The sequence below is a fragment of the Ranitomeya variabilis genome, chromosome 2 (genome assembly GCF_051348905.1).
Source record: "Ranitomeya variabilis isolate aRanVar5 chromosome 2, aRanVar5.hap1, whole genome shotgun sequence".
Lineage (NCBI taxonomy): Eukaryota > Metazoa > Chordata > Amphibia > Anura > Dendrobatidae > Ranitomeya > Ranitomeya variabilis.
In genome coordinates, this window is record NC_135233.1 from 302213373 (window position 1) to 302239020 (window position 25648).

At 41.5% G+C, this 25648-nt stretch overlaps 1 protein-coding gene across 1 annotated transcript in view; it reads left to right on the plus strand.

Annotated features, from left to right (window-relative positions):
- Positions 1 to 12391: 12391 nt before the first annotated feature.
- The window catches only part of SERTM2 (serine rich and transmembrane domain containing 2), a 65908-nt gene continuing 52651 nt past the window's right edge, over positions 12392 to 25648 (plus strand). The window contains exon 1 of the mRNA XM_077285166.1: positions 12392 to 13251. The gene's annotated coding sequence lies outside the window, so the exon portion shown is untranslated. The remainder of the gene's footprint in view (positions 13252 to 25648) is intronic.

Sequence of the window (25648 nt, forward strand, 5' to 3'; positions counted from 1 at the left end):
CGTCGTAGACTGCGGTCACACGTTGCAATCACGGCGCTGGAGCGATGCCGAAGTCCCCGGGTAACCAGGGTAAACATCGGGTTACTAAGCGCAGGGCCGCGCTTAGTAACCCGATGTTTACCGTGGTTACCAGCGTAAAAGTAAAAAAAAAAAAACGTACATACTCACCATCTGATGCCCGTCAGGTCCCTTGCCGTCTGCTTCCTGCTCTCACTGAGATCCGGCCGTACAGTGAGAGCAGAGTGCAGCGGCGACGTCACCGCTGTGATCTGCTCTCACTTTCCGGCCGGCAGACAGTAAGAGCGGAAAGCAGACGGCAAGGGACCTGACGGGCATCAGATGGTGAGTATGTACGGTTTGTTTTTTTTTACTTTTACGCTGGTAACCACAGTAAACATTGGGTTACTAAGCGCGGCCCTGCGCTTAGTAACCCGATGTTTACCCTGGTTACCAGCGAACGCATCGCTGGATCGCTGTCACACACAACGATCCAGTGATGACAGCGGGAGATCCAGCGACGAAAGAAAGTTTCAAACGATGTGCTACGACGTACGATTCTCAGCTGGGTGCCTGATCGCAGTAGCGTGTCAGACACTGCGAGATCGTAACAATATCGCTACAACGTCACGAATCGTGCCGTCGTAGCGATAAAAATGCCACTGTGTGACGGTACCCTTAGGGCTGCAAGTATTGGGGGAAGGAGACATTGTTACAGGTAACTCCCAACACAAGAACATACATGAATTACTGCTAATAGAAACCAGAGAACAGTTACATACATCAAATGGCATATTATTCAAATACAGGACAGGGTAAAAGTACATATCATGACAATCCCTTCCCCTCCCAATTTGTGTACGTACTAGGGACCTCTACAGGTCGCTGGTTAAGTACACACAGGCAGAGCGTAACTTACATGTGGCTTCGTGCAGCCACGAATTGGCATCGTAGCTCTCCCACATCATTGCCCAGGAGAACATCTGCAGGCAGACCACCCATCACCCCAACCACACATAGCCTGACCCCAAAACCAAAGTTCAGATCCACAGTGGCTGTGGGAATAGTCCTCCATTGCCCACCAGCCAGTTTAATTACAATCCCAGGTCCTCTATGAATTGCCTCAGGCCGAACCACTCGGGGATCAGCCAGTGTGAGGAAAGCCCCTGAGTCACAAAATCCAATAAGTCTCTGTCCATCCAGCACGACCTCCTGCAAGTGCTTACCTCGATGAGCAGAAGTCGTCATAGCTGCAGGTCGCACACCATAAACTCCTAGTGGTGCAACATGGGTGGGTGAGGCACTAGGCCAGTGCTCACGTAGTGGTGACACGTCTTCCTCCATGGCACTTGGCTGTACATAATTAATAGTATGACTGGGTACAGGATCAATCCTCATTTGAACAGCTGGGCAGGAGGCTTGCAGATGCCCCAGCTGCCCACATCGATAGCATCTGTGCTGGGTCTCACTCCATCCAAGGCGTCCTCTTGGGTGAGGGGTAAGGGAACCTGGAGGCCGGCTCCCACCTAAAGGTGCTGTAGGGGTTTGAGGACGACTCCTCCATGGGCTGGCTGGGCATGAGGTCTGCAGATGCCCCAGATGCCCATAACCATAACACCTGCGCTCTGCTACTTCCTCTCCTCGTCGTATTCCAGAAAATGCAGTAGAAGCAACTGGAGGCACATTTACACGGGTATCAGCATGAGGTGGTGGCTTACAGGAACAGGGAACAATGGGGACAGAAGAACTGGGGGCCACCGATGTTGTGGAGCTGGTAGGCCTCTCTCCATCCTCCAACAGAACCCTCCACTGAGGCTTGATGATGAGAGCCTCATCAGCTAGAGATGCAGCTTCTTCCACTGTCGCTGGTCTCCTCTCACGCACCCATTCCCGGATCTCAGCAGGGCACTTGAAGTAAAACTGCTCTTTTAGGATAACCTGGAGGAAGGTCTCCCAGGTTAAGGCCTCCTCTGCCTCCAGCCAGCGATGACATATTTGTTTGAGTTTATGAGCATATATCTTAAAAGACACTTCCCCATCACAAGCTAAAGTACGGAACTGAGTCCTGTAAGTGTCTGGCGTCACAACATAATGTTCTAGAATAATCTGTTTAATCTCCGCATACTCACGGTTCCCCCGAGGGTCCATAGCTCCATAGGCTTCGGCAGCTCCACCCTCTAAGAGCCCCACAAGATGTCGGACTCGCTCCCTGTCCGGGACTTCCATTAATCGACACTGATGCTCAAAGTCCTGGAAGAAGCCCTCAATGTCGCCTGCAGCCTCATTAAACGGCTTGAAGTCTTTGCGGGACACTCTGGGGAGTTCCCTCATGGTGGGTGCTGGGGTTACAGTCTGTCTGGAGCTTCTAGCTGTTTCCAAAGCGATCTGCCTCTCCAGCAATGCCATCTCCTGAGCTCTGTCCTCAGCTCTGTGAATGGCCTCCCTCTCCTCGGCTCTGTGAATGGCCTCCCTCTCCTGAGCTCTGTGAATGGCCTCCCTCTCCCTCTCCTCGGCTCTGTGAATGGCCTCCTTCTCCCTCTCCTGAGCTCTGTGAATGGCCTCCCTCTTATCGTTTATGGTGGCCTCTTCTCCGAGCAATGCCAACTCCTCCTCGTACCACACAACCCACTGACTTTTTTGGGTATTTACCTCCGGCTGCAGTCTTTCCTCCATTTGCTGTGAGGATCCTTCCTCAGCGTCATCTTGCAGGTGAACTCCTTCCAAAGCCTCAATTAGCTGCTCCTTGGAGAGTCCTTTAAAACGGACTCCTACTTCACGGGCCTTTGATTGTAGGCTCCCCAAAGTCCAGTTCTTGTACTCTGCAGTGCTGGTTCCCGATGTTGGGCCATTGTCCTCCATTCCTTCTGCTCTGATCCCGCCGCTTGCCACCAGTTTGTGACGGGGTGTACGGCAGAGCAAGAAGGGACAACAGGCCAAGGGATGATTCCACAGATTTATTATCAAGAACGCTGGAACAACACATGCAGGTAGATCTACAGAGTCCACAATTAGTCCAACGGAACAGGTTCGGGGGCACCTCCCGATAATCCTTGTGCCAGCTAACAAAACATTAGTCCACACGAGTCCAAGCGATCACAAAACAATCCCTCGAACGACGAGATATGTCCTCAGCTCAAGTCTCTCCCCGTTCACTTCCGCAGTCACAGATGTACGTGGGGTCTTGCCTCAGCTAAGAATCCCCACTCCTTCTCCTTCCAAAGTCAACTCACATCTGATCTCAAAATAAGAATGGATTGTCTGAGCTCCTGGGATCCGCCCATGAAGGGGGGTAGGGGTCACACCTTCTATTCAATGGTTGGGTCCATCAGAAGATTCTAGACTGTTCGGCTCCGTAGTATGTACATTTGACTAGCCACCTGCTGTGAGGAAGAATGGCTATTCCTTCACTAGTTGACAAAGCTTAATTACATTATAGCTTAGGGCTGCAAGTATTGGGGGAAGGAGACATTGTTACAGGTAACTCCCAACACAAGAACATACATGAATTACTGCTAATAGAAACCAGAGAACAGTTACATACATCAAATGGCATATTATTCAAATACAGGACAGGGTAAAAGTACATATCATGACAAAGGGCTTTTGCTGAAGATGTGTACCTTCATCCGGTAGTCCACAACCTTGTTGTGGATGTCGTTGCCCTTGTGCCATAGGAACTTGAAATAGTTTCTACTGTCTGCCCTCACGATGAAGCAATGAAACATTTGCTGAATGTCGGCCATTATTGCCATGGGTTCCTGCCTGAAGCGAATCAACACTCCTATGAGGCTGTTGATCATGTTGGGTCCAGTAAGAAGCAAGTTGTTGAGGGAGACACCTTCATGATGTGCACTGGAGTCAAATACCACCCTGATCTGGTTAGGTTTACGAGGGTGGTAGACCCCGAAAGATGGAAGGTACCAGCATTCTTCTCCTTCCTTCAGTGGTGGTGCGAGTTCTGCATGATCTCTGTCAAAGATGTTTTTAATTAAATCAATGAAATGTCTATCTCTGGCCTTCTTTTTAAAGTACGTTTTAGAGAAGAGAACCTTGCTGTTTCTTGCTGCAGATTGTTTGGCAACATTGGTCTTGGAGAACGAAAGGGTAACGGAGCCACCCAGCTGTTGGAGTTGTCTTGAGCGAATTCTTTGTCCATAACCCTTATAAATTCTTCATCTTCTCTTGTGGGTGCCAAATTGTTGTCTTCACTTGTGGAATTAAACACCGTTGACCAAAGGTCATCGTCCCAGGGACTGTCCATGTTCGCGCTGTCAAGTAGTGGCCGTCACCACTTGGTGTCGCTCAGTTTCTCTTTCACCCAGCAATGATGTGGGCTTGGCTGGAAATGAGTGCTGTGACCATTTGGCAAGATGTGTGTATTGTAGGAGAAGATAGCATTAGGTCTCTTCATTTTTCCATGCAGACGTTCCCTATGATCACCCAGCCTAGGTGGAAGTGTTGAGCAAATGGTGCGTCATGAGGACCGTTGATTTACTGACATAACTTGTGTAAACAGAGGATGTCTCTCCAAGTAGAATCAGGCATTCTGTGTTGTGATCGAGAGCTGGATTCTCACAGCTATAGTCTTCAGGTGAGGGTGATGAAGAGCTGCTCCCGGCATTGGGATCTCTTCCTTGTTAGACAGTATCTGATTGCACTCGATGAGTGTGAGTAGAGGTATTTCTATGGTATTTTCAAAAGATGTTACCATGAGACCATTGGCCCTTCTTCCAAAGATTTCTGAGATGCCGCTGCAGGTGGCTAAGGTGTAGGTGTAGGCTTTTCTCTTTAAATCGAACAGATCAAAAAGTTCTGACCTTCCTAGTGATCGATTGCTCTGATCATGCAGGATGCTATACACCTTCACGGCCTTCTCTGGGTGACCCTTGGGATATAATTTTACCAGGCAAATCTTTGCACAATACTTGTCCCAAAGACCTTCTCCGCAGACATCTGTGCATGAAGAAGATACTATGAGATGACTTGCTGCTTGGCCTGTACTCTCCCCACCATGGCTTGTGGTGGGAGAAGGTGTAGGTGTAGGGTTAAGCTGGGATTGATGGAGCGCTTGTACGTTGTCCTCGCTGTCACACTCAATACACTTGATTGTAATCTTACCGTCCTTAGCAAGGTGTTCGGTAGAAGCACAACATCTGAAGCATACTCAAAACTTCTTTAGAAGCTCCTTGCGTTCTTGAAGTGGTTTCTTTCTGAAGCCGATACATTTCTTCAGCGGATTTGGTTTCTTCTGGATGGGACACTGACAATTTGGATTCTCAACTCTTTCACCCTTGTTGCCCTCGTCAGGAACCGATGCTGGTCTCGGAAGAAAATCAGTCTTTTTTCCCGATACTGGGCCTCTATGTTTTTTGTCAATTTGATGAGGTCTCTCATATTTGAAAGTGGATGAAGCTGTGCCGGTGGGCTCTCCACAGGTGAACCTTGGGTCAATCTTACGCTCTGCAATGTCTTTGATGAGCTCGCAGAAGTAGGAGAATGGAGGAAAGGACACCTGGTGTTCCTTTTTGTAACTTGTCCCTAACGTAGTCCACCTTTCTTGCACATTATATGGCATCTTGGCGACTATGGGTTTCACCCCATGTGCTGTGTCCAGTTAGCTGAGGCCAGGTAGATGTATATCTGTTTTGATGAGCTGGATTTCGAACAGCAGGTCGCTAAGTTCCTGGAATTTTGTAGCATCCTTGCCGGATTTTTTAGGAAAATCCTGTAATTGTTTGAGCAGTACATCTTCTATAGCTTCAGGACTGCTGAAGCCTTTTTCTAGTCTGTCCCATGCGGTCGTGAGGCCAGCCGCTGGATCGCTGATGTAAACGGATCTGAATCTCTTGATTCGCTCTGTGGATTGTGGTCCCAGCCACATGATCAGCAGGCCCAGCTCTTCAGCAGCAGTATTGCAGAGGTCACTAATTGCAGTATTAAAGGCACACTTCCACCCTTTGTAGTTTTCGAGTTGTTCGTCAAACCTTGTGAGACCAGTGTTGGTGAGCTCTTGGCAAATCATGTACCTCGCAAAGTCAGACATGTCTGCTCTTTCTGACTTTGGGAGCACACTTGCTTGCTGAGAGGTGCTGTTCACTATGGTTGTAGTTTCTTGGTTCAGAAATGTGTGAAGGTATGGAGTGGCATAAGCTTTAGCCCAGCAACTGGTTTGGTGTATACAGTCTCTGTCGTATGCCAGGCCGGAGCCATGCGTGTGCCAAAGGTATAGTAACTTGCCAACATGTTAGGTTGCATGTAGATGTCAGCATACAGAGTTTGCTGAGGTGCAGTGTTTGGCTGCATGCAGGAGCATGAATGAGATTCAGGTTTGGACATTGGTTTTGCATTAGACTGGCCTTGAAAGCTGGGAGCTGCAGGCGGATCAGTGTCTTGGTGCCTTGGAGAAGTGTGCAAACTGACAGGAATGTTAGTAGTGATCGGTGGTTCGTTGTTTTGGCTTAGTACATAGTCTCTTGTGCGCTTAAGGGGGTCTTCTGTATCGATCTCACACAAGCTGATACTGTCACCTTGACTCTTGCTTAGAGCTTGTTCAAAGACCTTTAACCTTGCCATGGCTGTCGCATGTTCGCATTCCTTCTCTAGGACTTCTATTTCTGCCTTCTTGCACGCAGATTCAGCTTCCATCTCTGCTTTCTTTTGAGCGAAGACGGCTTGCACTTTCGCAGTCTCCGCTTCGGCACATGCTCTTATAAGCTGTTCACTGAGGGTAGAGAATTTTGATATACTTGATCTAGATGGACGATCAGCTCTATCCTCACCTACTGTATTCTCACCCATCCCTTGTAGATTGTGAGCCTTCGCGGGCAGGGTCCTCACTCCTCCTGTACCAGTTATGACGTGTATTGTTTAAGATTATTGTACTTGTTTTAATTATGTATACCCCTCCTCACTTGCAAAGTGTCATGGAATAAATGGCGCTATAACAATAAATAATAATAAATAATCTAGATGAGTGCTTTGAGCACTTAGCGGACTTGTATTTGCCAGATGACACTTCCAACATCTGTGCGACTTTTGCTTCCGTTTTATTCATGATGATGTCACGCACAGTGCAGTTTCATTCAGAATTGAGTTGTTGAAAGCTCTGAAGCTCCTTTAGAGACTCTGGTGTATTTAGTCTCACCAAGACGAGGTATATTTCTCACAAGTGTCCTTGAAAGACTGGTATGCTGAGTACAATCATTCCAGGGCTCCTTCTGGTGGTAACTCATGAGCACCACGCATAGATAAGGCTACCTTCACATTTGCGTTGTGCGCCGCAGCGTCGGCGACGCAACGCACAACGCAAACAAAAACGCAGCAAAACGCATGCACAACGCTGCGTTTTGCGACGCATGCATCCTTTTTTTGGTTGATTTTGGACGCAGCAAAAATGCAACTTGCTGCGTCCTCTGCGCCCGGACGCGTGCGCCGCAGTGACGCATGCGTCGCAAAACGCAAGTGCAACGCATGTCCATGCGCCCCTATGTTAAATATAGGGGCGCATGACGCATGCGGCGACGCTGCGTCGCCCGACGCTGCGGCGCAGACCGCAAATGTGAACGTAGACTAAGACAGTCACTTGATTCTGCACCCTTTCCCATAGGGAAGTTACACTGGAAAGTAATTCACATTTGGCAGTTTCTAGATTGTCTTTGACCTTCCGTGTAGGTTTAGTCAAGCGTTTGGATCTTTCACTGAAGGCTGCATGAGATACTGTGACTTTTTCTTTTTGTTGTAAATCAGGCAGAGAATTAGAGATCCTTCCTGTATTTGCCATTATACACAGGAATGCAAAGGTAAGGGCTATTCTGCTCATAGCTGCACAGGAGCTCACATACAATGTTGCAATTTATAATCAGTACAGGCAGTGTCTGCAGACTCTATTAAGCTGCTGTATCTTCACAATTAGCTTTATAGATGTTCCTTTCTCTGGATTGTAAGCTGTATACTGTTCTTGGTGGCAGGCCACTCTTTCCACTATTCTGACTCTTCAAGGCAGTAGGAGTCTCTAAATCCTTATCCATCAATCTAACTGTATGATTGTTGTACTCACATGCCAGGCTTCCTCAAACAGTGTCAATTCAGCCGTACTGACTTGTAATAAGAGTCCAGGAGAAATAGAGTTGATATTCTCTGAAATCTTGTATTAAATACAATGCGGCAGGTGGAAAGAGAAATCCCAAACAGAGAAGTATACATGTGCATTCAAAGATGGCTACAGCAAACTGATAATGAAGAAGAAGGGAAGGTCAAGGGCTAACATCATCAACTACAGTAGAGACAAAGGGACAAACTTCAGAGGGCAAGCTTCTCCCTAGCAACAGCAGAATTAAATGTATAACATAGAAATACATAACAAGTTGTTCCCATTCATGGGACACAACACCTGTCCTGTCCTCGTCACATCTTTTCATCCCCACCACTCATCTGGAGATTTCAGCCCAAGTAATGTGGATCCAAAGATGCGACAAAGACTAGATAAATTACGGTGAGGAGTGGAGGGGCCGGAGAGATGCGGTGAGTATAAGGGTATGTTCCCACGGTCAGGAAACGCTGCAGGTTGGATGCTGCATACATCCGCAGTGTCCAACCTGCAGCATCCAGATGTTACAGAATAGTGGATGGGATTTGAAGAAATCCCATGTCCACTATGCATGCAGGGATGCCTCAGGCTTCCCTGTGGAGATGGACATGCGGCGCGTCTTTTGAGACTGCAGCATGTCAATTTACCTTGTGGAGACGCTCAGTCTCTGCAAGATAAATTTCCTGTCCAATGTATTGGGCGCGGTGATTCCGCACGGTTCAATGAACACATGCGGAGTCACCTGCGTTCAAAAGCCGGCAGCGCTTTGGACGGAGCGGCCATGTGCTGCATCCAAAGCGCTGCCGGTTCCTGACCATGGGAACATACCCTAAGGAATTTGTTTTTGCATTTTATGCATATTACATTTATTATGATCTGGGGATTGGAAATGCTCCAGAGTATAATAAGGGACATTAAATTCACAGAGAGTATCTTTTCCGAGAATCAAATTTCCCAAGAAAAAACGCCCAAACAGATGAATTTGAATATTGCCTGATGGGTTTATTTATGTCTGCAGTAACTGCATTAGATAGCAGGCAGGGGTAAACGAACAGAAGATAATGACCTGACTCTGTGGCTATGCAATGCCATCAAGACCAGGAAATATTATTTCCTGCGTAATCCACACACTTCTGTTTTTTTCTGCTGCATTCTGTATTCATGGAGAGTCTCCAGTGAGGCCGTGATTTTCGGAGCAGCGACACCTGCAATATCTCACATTGTGTGGACTAAGATTCTGTCTCACCAGTGACAAGTAGGCACATATTGGCGTTGATCAGTGTATTGCCTTGGAATATGTTGATTCTGTCTGTGAAAAGGGTTAAAGATATAATGAACTATTTGGAAACAGATGGCTGGGAAATAATAAATCCCCAGCATCATCAGACAGTACACAACCGGGACTGCGTTACCCAATTACATATCCTCTCACAAAAGAGCTGCCTCGCCTGCAGAACTCATTTCTATAGACTTCTGAATTGCAGGTGGGGCCTGCACAGATCTGAGGCTGAGAGATAAGCAGGTAATCAAGAGGAAACTCGGAAATCATATCATTATCCTGAGGTGGCATTTAGGAAGCCGGGATTACTCAATTATATCATTTTTGTTCTGGACTGAAGCAACTGCACCTGCTGCAAAATGCAGAGGAGAGTCAGACATAATGGCAGGAGCAGCCTCAAACAGTCACATAAAGCCTGGCAGCGAAGGATGAGGTCTCTCCCACATGTGTTTGTATGAAACTGCAGAGAAGTAATTGTATATATGAAAAATAACTATAGCACATAATATTGGTGTTTTCAGTAGCGTCATATACAACTCTGGCAAAAATTAAGAGACCATTGAAAAATGTTCAGTTTGTCTGATTTTTCTCTTTATAGGTATATTTTTGAGTAAAATGTAAATTGTTCTTTTATTTTATAGGCTATGTGCACACGCTGTGGATTTTGCTGCGGATCTGCAGCTGCGGGTCCGCAGCAGTTTCCCATGAGTTTACAGTACAATGTAAACCTATGGGAAACCGAAAACGCTGTGCCCATGCTGCGGAAGAAACGTGCGGAAATGCAGCAGTTTACATTCCGCAGCATGTCAATTCTTTGTGTGGAATCCGCAGTGGTTTTACACCTGCTCCATAATAGAAAACTGCAGGTGTAAAACCGCAGTGGAATCCGCACAAAAACTGCGGTAAATCCGCATTAAAGGCGCTATAAATCCGCAGGAAAAACGCGGTGTTTTTGCCCTGCGGATTTATCAAATCCGCTGCGGAAAAAAATGCAGAGGAACATTCTATGTGTGCACATACCCTTAAACTTCTGACAACATGTCTCCGAATTTCCAAGCAATACATTTTGCATTTTTTTTCTGAAAAGGAGAAATGGTCAAAATAAAAAAAACAATGATTTCAGGCCCCAAATAATGCAAAGAAAACAAGTTCATACTCATTTAGGCTTCTTTCACACTTCAGTTGTTTGGCGTCAGTCACCTCCGACATAGTGACGGGTCCGTCACAATTGTTGAGAAAACGGTTCTAACAGATACGTTTTTTTGACGGATCAGTTACTTGGGGGTTGTCTGGGAAAAGTGTCTACTTTTTGGAGCATGCGCAATTGAAAAAGCGGATTTGGGCGACGGATCCGCCGAAATGACGGTCGTGACGAATCCGTCGCCCATAGGCGGCCCAAAAAAATGGCGGATCCGCTATTTGAGGAAAATGGCGGTTTCAGACTGACGCCAAAAGACAGAAGTGTGAAAGAGGCCTTAGAAAAAACAACACTAATGTTTTAACTCAGGAAGAGTTCAGAAATCAATATTTTGTGGAATAACCTTGATTTTTAATTACAGCTTTCATGCATCTTGGCATGCTTTCCACCAGTCTTTCACATTGCTTCTGGCGCAAAAATGTATTTGATGGCTTGTGACTATCCATCATCCTCTTGATTACATTTCAGAGGTTATCAATGGAGTTCAGGTCTGGAGATTGGGCTGCCCATAACAGGGTTTTGATGTGGTGGTCTCTTCATTTTTGCCAGAGCTGTATATAGGTGCAACCATATTGTACCATATTAGGCAACTCCGAGTACAGTAATTCTTTAATACACATTGCACACAGAGCTTTTATGGCTGCCCACCTTACACATAATTCATAACTGTAGGGAAAAGTGTATAAGGTGCAATTTGAGGCCATAGTGGAAGTATAACACAGCCAATTTGATGATGGTTTATAATAGTGGCAAGTTTCCCACATTTGTGTATTCCATCAGCTGATGAGTTAAGAGGTTTATTCTTACTGTGCTATTATAAGATAGTGAGGTTTTTTTACCTCAGTATTTGTAAGCCAAAACCAGGAGTGGGACAATCAGAGGAAAAATATAATAGAAACACGTCACCACGTCTGTATTTATCACCCACTCCTGGCTTTATCTTACAAATACTGAGGTAGAAAAGTCACCAAATGCTGAACTTGTGAATGTAGCCAAAAAGATTTTTTTTTTTATATGCTTGTGTTTGCAAACATTGAGTATTTGGTGAGGTTTTTTTACCTCAGTATTTGTAAGCCAAAACCAGGAGTGGGTGATAAATACAGAAGTGGTGGCGTGTTTCTATTATACTTTCCTCTGTTTGTCCCACTTCTGGTTTTAGCTTACAAATACTGAGGCAAAAAAACCCACCAAATATTCAATGTGTGCATATGGCCTTAGAGTTTCATCCAGAAAGGTGGAACGATTTTTCTCTTCTTTGTCATCCGCGTGCTGTCCATATGTAATCCGTTTTTTTCAGCAGCAGCTACTAAAAATGTACAAGACCATTTACAGTTTCCTGTGTTACATAACTGCAATGTATCCATAAAAATCGGATACTGTACTGTGTCTATGTGTGGCATGTGTCTACATATGGCATCCAATTTTTTTGCTCACCCATAGACTTGACGGAGCAAGTCTCATCCGATTTACAGAAGAAAATAGTGCATGCTGTGATTTTTTTTATACACACAGATTCGGTTGGTGAAAAAAATTGCTCATCTTCACTTCTCCATTGAATAACGTTGGTCCGAGTGATGTTCCTTTTGTTTGACAGTCAGCACTTGGACCGAAAATATAGTGTGACCAAACCCTAAACAGGTAATTTCACTTCAACTGAATCTACATGGATAGCAAAGAAGGACCAATGGAGATAAAGGAAGACAACGACAAGACATTATTTGTGTTTGTGTATTCTGTTTTATTGCTCCTTTCACTGTTATTAAAAATACAACCGAAAAATGTATGAAAAATGTTCCCAAGACCAGAGCTGACAATTTAGGTAATAATGTGCAACCAAGGAGCCAAAAATGATTGTGGCAATTATCAGGAGATTGATTTGACTGCTTCTCCTATAATTCATCATGATTATCAGCAGTGTTGGATATATTCATATAACACATATGTTTAGTATATATTCTGTCCCCAATTGACCTCGTCATCTTGTATCTTAGGGCAGAAGATGGCACTTCATCTTCAAAATGGTCTGAAGAACAATAGCTGACATGCATTAACCTATATAATTGCAGTGACCTTCAATGTCTACAGACCTTTGCTGTCAGCTGCTTATTGCAGATGCCCCCCGCCGTCACATAACACTGGGCAGTGATGGAGAGGTGTCTGCCACACCGGCTGCAAACTGAACAAAAGATTCATGCCAGAATTTAGGCAAGAAAATGAGACTATTTGTGCGAGTTATTTGCAAGATCATTTCTTATTTTTGTTCTCTCTCCCTTCTCCTCCTCCACCACTGCCTCCACCTCCTCCTCTCTGTTCCCTCAATGCTCCTGAGCATCCCTGTCTCCAAATGAGGTGGAGCTAACGCTAGCAAATTTCTCTCCTAAGACCATAGAAAAGTGAACTTATTCAAAGCAATCTCTCCCGTTACAGACATCAGTCTGGGCTACACACCTCTCTAAGTCTATTGGAAGCAAATGCTTGGATCATAACAAGCCATACACAAAGAGGGGACTTGCAAGGATTGGGAGGCGGCTCATACAAGAACACTGCTGGCATTATTAAATGTAGAAAGGAATTATGCACGGATTTCCGGGAGCAAAAGTTGTTTTCCATCAGGATATTGGAGATGATTACTATACTGGGAATCTGCAATGTAGAGAAGTGGCTCCAGGTGAAGGCATCATATTCTGAAAGGTAAATATTAAGACTCATCATGAGGACTGATAATATACTGAGTGCAAAGATATTATGTATAAGTGCACTACAGGATATGCTGAGACAATATTAGAGATAAAAAGTGTTATGTCAATTTCCGCATAGAGCAAAAGACTTGAATTATGTTAGGTTGGATTGTGCATTTGATACCAGATGTCATAAATTATTTCTCAAAATCTGTGCACCCTGGGTACACTCTCATTGCTCTCCTTAGATCATAAAATGAAGTGATTGGTACAGCAGTCACATTCATTGGATTTGCTGAAATGCCAAGTTATTTCTATCACTGTGAAACAGAACTAAGGAACACATTAATATACAGATGTTACGATTTAGAAAGATTCTCTGTCGAAAATATTTCACACAGGGGAATCACATGGTTACCCTGTGATAGATAACATGTGATGAAGGGGAGATTGCTCTCACCAAGGTGCCAGCGTCTTAATTAATCACTTCTTGCTTATAGAGTCTAGTAATAAACTTCCTATCCTGTAGAGCGTGTGATCAGCAATCTGTAATATTAGCTAATCTGTGTAATGATTCGTCCAGTATCTGGAATATTAGGTGCTTCTTCATGACCTGTAACAACAAATCATATGCCATTTTTAGACTATATAATTGTGGCTGATGTGCTGTAAGGGACATGCTCTCCTCCCTTCTCCATCCTATATTCTGGGCATCAGAACCAGAGCCATCAGGTCAGGAACACTTCTGTTGCGAGGGTCATTGACCTATACGAGCAGCAGATGTCTAGCTGGTGGTGCCCTATATTTTGCCACTGATGTCCAATATATGAGCATGCAATGTTCACTGGAAATTGCACTGGATAGAGGTCAATGACCTGCTTGAGGGGAGAGTTGATGGCTCATTGGTCCTTCTTCCCTTCCCAGCACATAGGAAGCTGTAGAGGCAACACACTGAATACAAATGTACATTTATACAAAGCAATATACTGTTACAGTATTGTATATGGTATGGTATACACCTCTAATGTATGAAGGATAGACCCTAATAAACTAATAAGGGGTGATATATTAGTAATGCTAAAAAATATTTTCCTAACCAGAATATTAGATTGATGCTTAGGTTCTTGCGTTACAAGGCATATGTCGGCTTGATATTATGGCAGCTACTTGATAACTTGAGCCTTATTTAATGCCGTTATGCTATGCACTGGAGAGATCTTGGGTGTTCAATCATCAGCGAAATCTGACAGCAATAAATTCTAGAGGGCATGAAGAACAGAGACTCTGATAAGTGAGCGGTAGCATGAACAAGTTAACCTGATTTACGGGTGACGGCATATTAAGACATACAAATGCTGCCTCTGACTATGCCAGCTGGTCAACTCTTTATTTGATGTCAGCATTTTATTAAGTTTTAAAAGGGAAGCTTTCCATTTTTTACTGGAAATATAATAATAATGAACTGTGCATGTGGGTAAAATAACTTACAGCATTAAAATGTTAATTTCCATGTGGAGGTTGTAGATGGAGATCACCAGATATTTTGAAATGTTGACATAAATCTCCATTTACATTGCATTTGTTTTCTGCACTTAAAGTAGCTTGTATAAACCACAGAGAGAGAAAGCATTATTTCCTTGTAACATGCTAGTAATGGAAATGCATCCTACTGTGAGATATGCAACCCCCCGATTAACTGCAGAAAATTTCTAAGTGACCAGTAAAACCAGAATAGAGACTACTGTCAGTGGAAGCCTGCAGTCTGCAAATTATTTTGTAGATGTAGGTAGAGGTTGCTTCCTCTGATAGGTTGACGGGACAGCCATGAGAAGGTTTAGATGTAACCTTTCAAGTTATTATCAAAATGTGCCAGGCAAAACAGTGGTTCTTGTAGCACGGTATAGTAATGAAGTGTTCATGGTGTGCAGCCCGTCAAAATGCATTATGATTGCTCTATCCCAATACACTGACAGCATGACAGTAGAGTCAAATTCCCTGCAGTAGTGACTTCAGAAGAACCCAAAGCAATGGTAACTCATCTCCCAAGGCGTAGTTACTAAAAACTGCATATCTTATATGACCTTTATGGATGCAATAGTTATACGAAAACTTTTTACACATAGCAGGGAGTACTTGACTTTTAGAAAGAACTCTAAGTGTTCAAGAGCCCTAGTTATCAACCTTTGGTACAATTACCCTAGAGAGTCAATGCCATGTCCCTAGGAGTTATTGTTGCTTATGCTCAGTATATGGTCATAGCAGTGATCCTACCGTGGGCAATTTATTTTCGGATGTGGTACTTGGTTAAAAAAATTATTCAAGGACACGAAAGTAAAACTGGTAAAAAGTAAACTGTATACTGAGGGTAATTATGCTTTTGTTGCCACTGGGTATGATTTGCCACCAGGTTTATAAAACCAGATTTAGAAAGAGTCTACTGAGAGGATGAGGGCATGGCCAAGAGAGACTTACAAATTCATCATAATTTACACCACAAAGACAGCGTAAATTATGAAAAGCCTACGCCAGCCCCTGCCGGTCAGATTTCTGTCAGTCCCGAATGATAAAGTTGAGTTTGAAAAAATGCACCAAATTCCTTAAAGAGGTGCACACCCCACACACTCTTACTAAGAGTCCCTTCATAAGGACTGGTGCACAAATCAACAGTCTTAATGATTCACGGCCTTGGTTTATAGTTGTTAAGATTGAAAAAAATCCATCATGCCCAACCTATAATCCTAACCTGTCAATGTCGATTAAGGCAAAAGTCCCATGAGGCAAATATATGACAATAAGACCAGTTCCATGGATTAACATCCAATCTCTATAAATCTACCTGTAATATAAATAACATGTAATATTCTAGTTTTTAAGAAAGGTAGTGGGAAAGTTTCATCGCTCTTAAGGCTCTTTCAGACTAGTGTACTTTCGGTCTGTGTGATGTCCGGGTGCACCACAGACCGCATAGGAAAAGAACATGGGCCCATTATAGTCAGGGTGCCAGTGCACATGGACGATTTTCCACACAGACCAATCTTCTGAGTGGGGGAAAGAAAAATAAAACAAAAACAAAGCATGTACTATAGGGAATCCTTGTTTGATGATAATTAAACTTCCTTCCTTGCTCTCGAGATAAAGGATGCCCCCTTGTTACAATTTCAGAAGATCATTAGAAATATCTCTGTTCTGCTTCTTCTTAGATTTGCACATTGTAATTAGATGATAGTCGGCTTTGGTCTCGCAATCCAACCATTTTTTCCACTAGTTTTGTTCAGTTCATGTCCTTTTTACACACTGGAGCCCCAAACTGTGCACAATACTCCTATAGTGGTCTGACTACAGCTTCATATAATTTGTGATTTGTAAAGCAAAAATCATGTGCTACAAGGATGGTCTGCAGAGAAGCAGCTCTGGATATTCATGTCACACCTTCTAGTGGATGGATTACAGCAGAATAATGCATAATGAATAACTCCTGATCAGCTAGGATCAGGAAGCTGAAGCTATAGCCGGCACATAACAAATAAACATAGGAACATTTTAAGAAAAAACAATGCATAATGAATAACTCCTGATCAGCTAGGATCAGGAAGCTGAAGCTATAGCCGGCACATAACAAATAAACATAGGAACATTTTAAGAAAAAACAATGCATAATGAATAACTCCTGATCAGCTAGGATCAGGAAGCTGAAGCTATAGCCGGCACATAAATAATCATAGGAAAATTTTAAGAAAAAAAAAACACTCAGCTTGAGGAATTTCATTTTTTTGACTGTTTCTTGCAGATTACAAAAGGAAATTTCTATTAATAAATTGATATATAAATCCAATAAATTTGGTATTAAATTTGTGTTGTTAGTGTAAACATGTGGGGAATGTTCTTTTGACACAGATGCCCCTAGTTCCCATTGGATATATAAGAGTCTGAGTATTCATGTGCATCCCTTTATAGGCACAATCTATCTTCTTATTGCTAATTTATTCTCACTTATATAGCACCGTTAAAGGGGTTGTTCGGCCTCAGGGTATAAGTCTGCAGTTATGCTATGTTACTGCAAACTTGTGAATTTTCATATTGTGCACACTGCACACTGAGAGGATTATGAGGATTATCTGAGCTATGGGCACATGATTGCAAGTATGTGATTTGCATACATGAGGTCACGTGTTGACTAGATGGGCCTGGCCTCACTCACTGCAAGTGTATTGAGCGAAGTCTGATGAGTCTAGTCGGAATTTGGCAAAAAGTGTGCAAATTGCACACTTATGCTCACATGACCACTTGCTCCCAACACCGAAGAAATGTCACAACTTGAAGTGTGCACAATGTGAGGATTCACAAGTCTGTGAGCACAGAGTGACTGCAAACATGTATCCAAAGACTGAACAATCCCTCCACAGAGCTTTACATACATCATCATCACTGAGCCCATTGGGGCTTGCAAATCTAGATTCCTTGTCAGTATGCTTTTGGATTGTAGGAGGAAACTGGAGAACCCAGTGGAAACCCACGCAAACACGGTGAGAACATACAAACTCCATGTAGATGTTTTCCTTAGTGTTCCATTGAACCCATGACCCCAGAGCTGCAAAGCAACTGTGCTAACCACTGAGCCATCTAATTTTAGTATCATCTCCATCTGGATCCACAAACATAAAAATATTCCCAGTGTACTGTGGCTTCCTTAGCAGACACATCACATTAATCCACTATTGCAATTTTGTGATGTGGTAGTCCATCTGGCATTCCTGCTACTGTGATAAGTTCAAGTTAATATTGTATGTTGCAGTAGATTTTCAATCAACCCTATATATTGCATATAAATGTACTAAAGTAATGTTCATCTGTAATTTAAAGTGTTTTACACTATTAATAAACTGGATTAAATGGTGCAATCAGATAATATTTATGCTGAAATTTGGGAAGTGGGATCTGCACTTGGAGCTCAGAGCTGGGGAGGAAGGTAGAAATGGTTTCCTGCATACATGTTCACAGTGGTAGGGACAACGTTGTCTGCAGAGAAATCGATATGTTATTAAAGTAGACAATTTAAGGTTACATTATAAATTGAGCAATTTTAACAATGAAATATCAAGCCATTATAACAAAATATTCTACTGTGTATGCACCTTATTCACCTACCTTCCCTTCTATGTTTCCTGAAATATCGTGTATACATATCATGTTTTTCTCAAAATCAACTTATAATGGTGTCAAAAATAAAAAATAGGTAACTATGAGACTGCTGAATACAATGTGACTAACAGTCTTGTTCTTTGTAACGCTTTGAGGTCATAGGCTTAGGTGGCCAAACCCTCACCTAGCATTTCCTCAACTGTACATTGTGGCAGAAATAGACTTGGTTATATATACTATTAGTATTATTTATATATATGCATATATATATATATATATATATATATATATATATATATATATACATACACACATGCACAAACATCTGTACAAACACACACACACATATATATATATACACATACATATACTGTATATATATATATATATATATATATATATATATATATATATATATGTATACATAGTATTGCCTTAGTAGCTTCACAGAGGATGAGAGCAGGATCTCAAGTGGAAATAGCAATTCTACAAGATAATATGGACCATTTACCCCCTTAACAACTTATGATATACATTTTCGTCACAGGTCACTGCGGGTTGTACAGAGCAGGCTCAGGAGCTAAGCCTGCTTCATATGCACTAGATGTTAACTCTGTTAGATAGCAAACATCAGTCTCTAAGAAAATTGCCCAGGGTGAGTATAATGTACAGTTGTGCTCAAAAGTTTATATACTCTGGCAGAATTTTTGCTTTCTTGGCTTTTTTTGCAGAGACTATGAATGATAACACCAAAACTTTTTCTCCACTCATGGTTAGTGGTTGGGTGAACCCATTTATTGTCAAACTACTGTGTTTTCTCTTTTTAAATCATAATGACAACCAAAAACATCCAAATGACTCTGATCAAAAGTTTACATACCCCATTTCTTAATACCGTGTATTGCCCCCTCTAACGTCAATGACAGCTTGAATTCTTTTGTGGTACTTGTGGTCGAGGTTCTTTATTTTCTCAGATGGTAAAGTTGCCCACTCTTCTTGGCAAAAAACCTACAGTTCCCGTAAATTCCTGGGCTGTCTGGCATGAACTGTGCTCTTGAGATCTCCAAAGAGTGGCTGAATGATATTGAGGTCAGGAGACTGAGATAGTCACTCCAGAACCTTCACTTTGTTCTGCTGTAGCCAGTGACAGGTTGATTTGGCCTTGTGTTTTGGATCATTGTCATGTTGGAATGTCCAAGGACGTCCCATGGGCAGCTTCCGGGATGATGAGTGCAAATTTGCCTCCAGTATTTGCTGATAACGTGCTGCATTCATCTTTCTTTCATCTTTGACCAAGTTTCCTGTGTCTTTGTAGCTCACACATCCCCAAAACATCAGCGATCCACCTCCATGCTTTACAGTAGCAATGATGTTCCTTTCATCATAGGCCTTGTTGACTTCTCTCCAAATGTAATGATTATGGTTGTGGCCAAAAAGTTCAATGGTCTACCTGACCGTGGATTTGTTTTTACAGAGCCTGTGATTTTCCATTTGCTAATAACAGATTGAACACTGCTGACTGGCATTATCAATTCCTTGGATATCTTTTTGTATCCCTTTCCTGTTTTTATACAGTTCAACTACCTTTTCCTGTAAGATCCGTTGACAATTCTTTTGCTTTCCCCATGACTCACAACCCAGAAACATCAGTGCCTGGATGAAAGATGCAAAAGTCTGGATCCCAGAAACTCACTCAGCTTTTATGCACATACACTGATTACAAGCAAACAGGTCACAGGGGAGGATGTTACCTTAGTAGCCATTCAAACCCATTTGTGTCAACCTCTGTGCATGTTATCAGCCAAAAACAGCAGGGTATGTAAACTTTTGATCAGGGTCATTTGGATGTTTTGGGTTGTCATTATGAATTAAAAAGAGAAAACACAATAGTTTGACAGTAAATGGCTTCACCCAACAACTAACCATGAGTGGAGAAAAGGTTTTGGTGTTATCATTCATATTCTCTGAAAAAAGGCCAAGAAAGCAAATATTCTGCTGGGGTATGTAAACTTTTGAGCACAACTGTAAGTGGTCAAATGGTTGCAAGTTCAATTCTACCAAAGGGACTAGAGTATTAAAAAAAAAGTTATAAAAAATCTATGCACATAATATACATTTAAAATTGCCACAGTTTCAAGAAATAAACATATTTGTTATTGTTTTGTCTGCAAAAGTCCAATGCAATATAAAAATGTAACCATAAGTTAAATGCTGAAAACAAAAAAAGTCAGAATATATATTTTTTTGGTTGCTGCACCTCCCTAAAAAGATATGTATACACCTCAAGATTGTATCAATAAAAATAAAAAGCCCAGAAGGCAAAAAATAAGCTCTCACTTGGCTCCATGAACAAAAAGATAAAAAGTTACCAGTCTGAAATACTTGTTTTATTTTATTTTTTTACCACAATGTTCTAAACATATACAGTACAGACCAAAAGTTTGGACACACCTTCTCATTTAAAGATTTTTCTGTATTTTCAGGACTATGAAAATTGTACATTCACACTGAAGGCATCAAAACTATGAATTAACACATATGGAATTATATACTTAACAAAAAAGTCTGAAACAACTGAAATTATGTTTTATATTCTAGGTTCTTCAAAGTAGCCACCTTTTGCTTTGATGATTGCTTTGCACACTCTTGGCATTCTCTTGATGAGTTTCAAGAGGTAGTCAAGAGCTAGTACTGTACATAGATATTCCTATACATAGTGCTCAGCATAAATAAGTACACCTCCTTTGAAAAGTTAGATTAGAATCAATATCTCACTGAAGAGCAATTTCCAAAATTTTGACAAGAAGAGTTTCATAGAACATTTTTAACCCATAACATAATAATATAACTTTCACTACAAAATCTTCAGTTTTATTCAAATTAATTGATGCAAAATGAGTAAACCTCACATAAAAAACAACTACAAGAGTAACATATTTTAGAGCCCGGATGCTGGATGGAGAATGATGCTCAACTTGTCTCTTCAGAAAGCCCCATAGAGATCTGGTTGGGTTCAATTTGGGAGAAACTACACCTACCATGCTTCACTGTAGGCACTATGCATTTTTCCAAATTCGTTTTTCTAAATGCATGGTACCTACATTGAACATGTTGGTGGCAATGTCCTTACGTGGGTCACATAAGCGCTGCTCATGTTGGGGAGCTACATTTCATTGATGGTATTGTGAATTCACAGATAATCTGCCCTATATGGAAAGAAAGGCTGCTACCATCACTCTGTGTGGTAGGCATGCACTTTTCCAATGCGACAATGATCATCTGTTGTATTTCTGAAGAACAGGGTTAAGGTGATTCAATTGGCAAGTATATTTCCTTATCTGAACCAAACTGAACATCTATTGAAAACTCTGAAGACATAGTTGAGTATCACTCTCCATCCAACATCCAGGCTATAAAAGATTTTGTTCTTGAACAATTAAAAAAGATTGATGATGCAATATGTCACCAACATGTTCCATCCTTGCTTGGAAGACTTGCTGCTGTCTATTAAAATCATAGTAGTCAAGCAAAATAGTAGATATAAAAGTTTTTGATGTGGAGTGTATTCATTTTTTAATAAACTATTTGGAGTAAAACTGCAGAGTTTGTAATGAAAGTTAAATTATTAACTTTACTTTCATGTTAAAAAATGTTCTATGAAACTCAGTTTTGTCAAACTTTTGGAAATTGTACCTGTGTTCAGTAAGATATTGATTAAGATCTTACTTTTCAAAAGGGGTGCACTCATTTATGCTGAGCACTCTAGACATAAACTTTGATTTGATATTACTGTAATCATACTGATCTGGTTAATCATTTGGTCATGTCATTTTTACCCCACAATGAACACTGAAAAACAATGACAAAATTTTGGGTATTTTTTTCACCATTTTAACCACTTGTTTCCTTTGTTTTTTTAGTACATAGTATAATTTAAAACTACAATTTATTCAGCAAACAACAAGACCCCAGACCCTATACTGCTACATTGAGTTAAAAATAAAAAAAAATGGCTCTTAGAAGAAGGAGGCAAAAATTTTTTAAAAATGTCAGCGTTCTTAAAGGGCAAGATCCTTGCCATATGACTTAGGATAACAAGCCACACCAGAACCTCAATTTGCAGACACTTGTTTGGGGGTTTCTGCCTTTCAGCAGTGCAAAGCAGCAGAATATTTTGGTGAAGCAGGAGAATATTTGGCCTCTGACAGTGTCTTAGGAAAAAAGTTTATTCTTGTGGCGAGTCAGCATAGGGAGACTTATAAGCCATACAATTCTCCCAAAGAAAATTAAATATGTACGTAGCCTCTTCACAGAAGAAGATATCAGGGTTTCCCAAGTTATGAGGCAAAGTTCTTTATAAGGAATTTGTCATCAGAAAATGACTTATTGTAAAAAATGTATGTTTAAAATTTAGAAAATGGGTTTATTTTTATACTGCATTCTGTATTCAAGCATACAAATAAATCTTCAAGTTGGGCTATTTCAGGCTTTCTCCCTGTTTTTGGAAATCTATATGTACATTAGCAGCAATAGACTGACTTAGACCTCATCCTTTTTTAAGTCTTTAATGAGCATGTGCAGGGGTCCTTGTGAAGGGAGGGGGAGCAGAGCAGGGAGGGGGAGGTGTTATCAGTCATAGTCAGCCTGCCTCTGATTATAATTACCTTGCTGAAAACACTCCATGACAGTGCTAAGAATGTGTAATGCTAAACTAGCCCCAGTGCTCAGTGGAAAAATTGCAAGTTTACTATTTACTATTGAAAGAACATTGAACTAACCTATCTGAATCCTAACAGTGTGCATGTTACACAAGTATATATTTTTGCCAAAAATTATACCAAGGCTGGACAACCCCTTTAAATATATTAGACTTTTATAAATTGCAGCTCCATAGTTTTCAAGCCTATTTATTATTCATCTGTCAAGCTTCACCATTCACTTGTATTATCCAGGGGGTTATGCTGAGACGACTGGAATCTTCCTATAATTAGCCCCCACTGTCTTACTAATCAGCACTTACTGTTTTGATTGATTCTCTCTGGACCATTATAAATTATTGCTGCTGGATTATAACATAAGACCTCTAACAGGAGGCTTTTATTTTACATGTGGTGGTACATAGATGCAAATGTTCATGGCTTAAAACATTCATCGATTACACGGATTTCTCTGTATTTAGTTGACAAAAATATTAAGTTCTTAAAGAGTGTCTGCTTTGGAAAATTCCTATTTGAGACTACTCCCCTAGCAATAAGCTGTTCAAAGTGGATCCCCCAGTGAACATCTGTAATGTATGTAATTAGCTACAGTATGTTTATTAAAGAATTTGACGATTTAGCTTTATGGCCGTTCCAACCGGGCATTGGGTCTCTGTAATAGTTACATCAAGTATAAAGATATTCTAAGAAATTTATATGACAACAAGAAAAACGTGCATTTCTGCAATTCTTTTTCAGTTTTCATGTTGAACTGGACACACGATGTTAGCGTGGCTGCAGAGAGGAATGAAATGTGGGTTTTTTTGTTGAAGTTTACAGTTTTGTTTTTTATTTCTCCTCTCAGTTTTGGAGATGTTATCACTCAAAGAGTTTGGCACCTAATGAGTTTTTTGGTTAAGTCCAAGTGGGCGTTATCAGATAACAACTCATAGGACAAGAAGAACAACCCATTGAAAACACCCACTTGGACTTAACTAATTAGGTGCCAAATACTTTGATTCCTAAAATCTCTACAAAGAAGAGATGAAATTCACAAAAAAACAAACAAATAAAATGAGGTTATCACCCTCAATGGGCCCCGGGAAAAGAAAAAAAAATTGATGGACCAGCGTCACTATTTCGCAGTAAGCGCTGCACCTATGGCATATGAGAGCTGCAGCATTCACATTATGGCAGAGCTGAGGAGTATGTACTGTCTGGAGGAGCAGTGCCAGTCTGAGAGGTGAGCATCAATTTTTTTCACCTCTCTGAGCCTATTAATAAGGGGTTGTCTGATTCTGGATAACCCCTTTAAATTTATGCTGATATTTATGAGGTCCATCCAGAAATCGAAGAATGATCATGTTTGGAATAAAGTTGGAGGGCACCACAAAATATCTGACAGTCAATATTGATTGTTAGTCCACTCAAAAATTAAAGTTGCTATGTCGTCATATTTTGCCATCCTGCTTAAGGGCATTCTAGTTTGGCGAAAGATTCACTCAGCCCAAATAGTGCAAAGTATTGTACCATTTGGAGAATTGAGCCTAATAAAGACTACAGCCCATCGTCGGTTGTATGATTAACCACTTCATCCCCAGGGCTGTTTACACGTTAATTAGCAGGCCAAATTTTATATTTCTGACCAGTGTCACTTTATGAGGTAATAACTCTGGAACGTTTCAACGGATCCCACTGATTCTGAGTTTGTTTTAACTGACATTTTGCACTTCATGATAGTGGTAAAATTTCTTCCATATGACTGAAAAAGGACAAACATCAAAATTAAAACAAAATTAAAAGCCATAAGATATCCTAAAGCCATAAGATATCATATCAAGGGAAAAGCAGAGAGTGCGCCAGTTGACTGTGACAGGCCAGAGACTGAGTTGGCCTATAAAAAATGGAATTTTATAGGAAAGAGGCAAATCCCTGAGACTCATTCAATTCGTGTGGGCTACCATTGTTCCCAACATGGTAATCCATCTGCATTCCCTTTTGTGCGAGGAGGCGTTTGATGTACCCTACTCTAAATCCACATTGGACATGCTGGATCCCTATTATCATAAAGGACTTAGGGTTACAGTGGTGAAACATTTTATAATGTCGAAGTATTGCCTTTAATTGGGAAAGATCGGTTGTTGTTGTTTGTGCCACCATTATGTCACCTACATGTTCCCATGTATGATATTTGAGCTGATGTGATGTCAACACAATATAAATTTTTGGGCAGCTCCAAGTGGCGTGGTAGATTACTTGAGTAGTAGAATACGTAATGTGTTGTTTAATGGAATAGGTTTGGGTACCGTCTGACGATTTGAAGGAAAAGGCAGGTTAGATGCTTCTGCAGGCAATGCAGTTGCTGCATGGGAAACATCCTTGTAGAGGTCCACGAGAGTTAAATGGATTTTTGTTGGTGGGAACATAATGGCTGTGAACTAGCATATCTAACAAATTTTTGCTTCTCCTCTATGTCATGAGGGGGTGATCTGACAATAATTTGGATAAAGCTTGTTCTGGTTTTAAAATACTCCAATGGTGTTGTAGGCACTTTTATGGATAGCCATTCCCCAT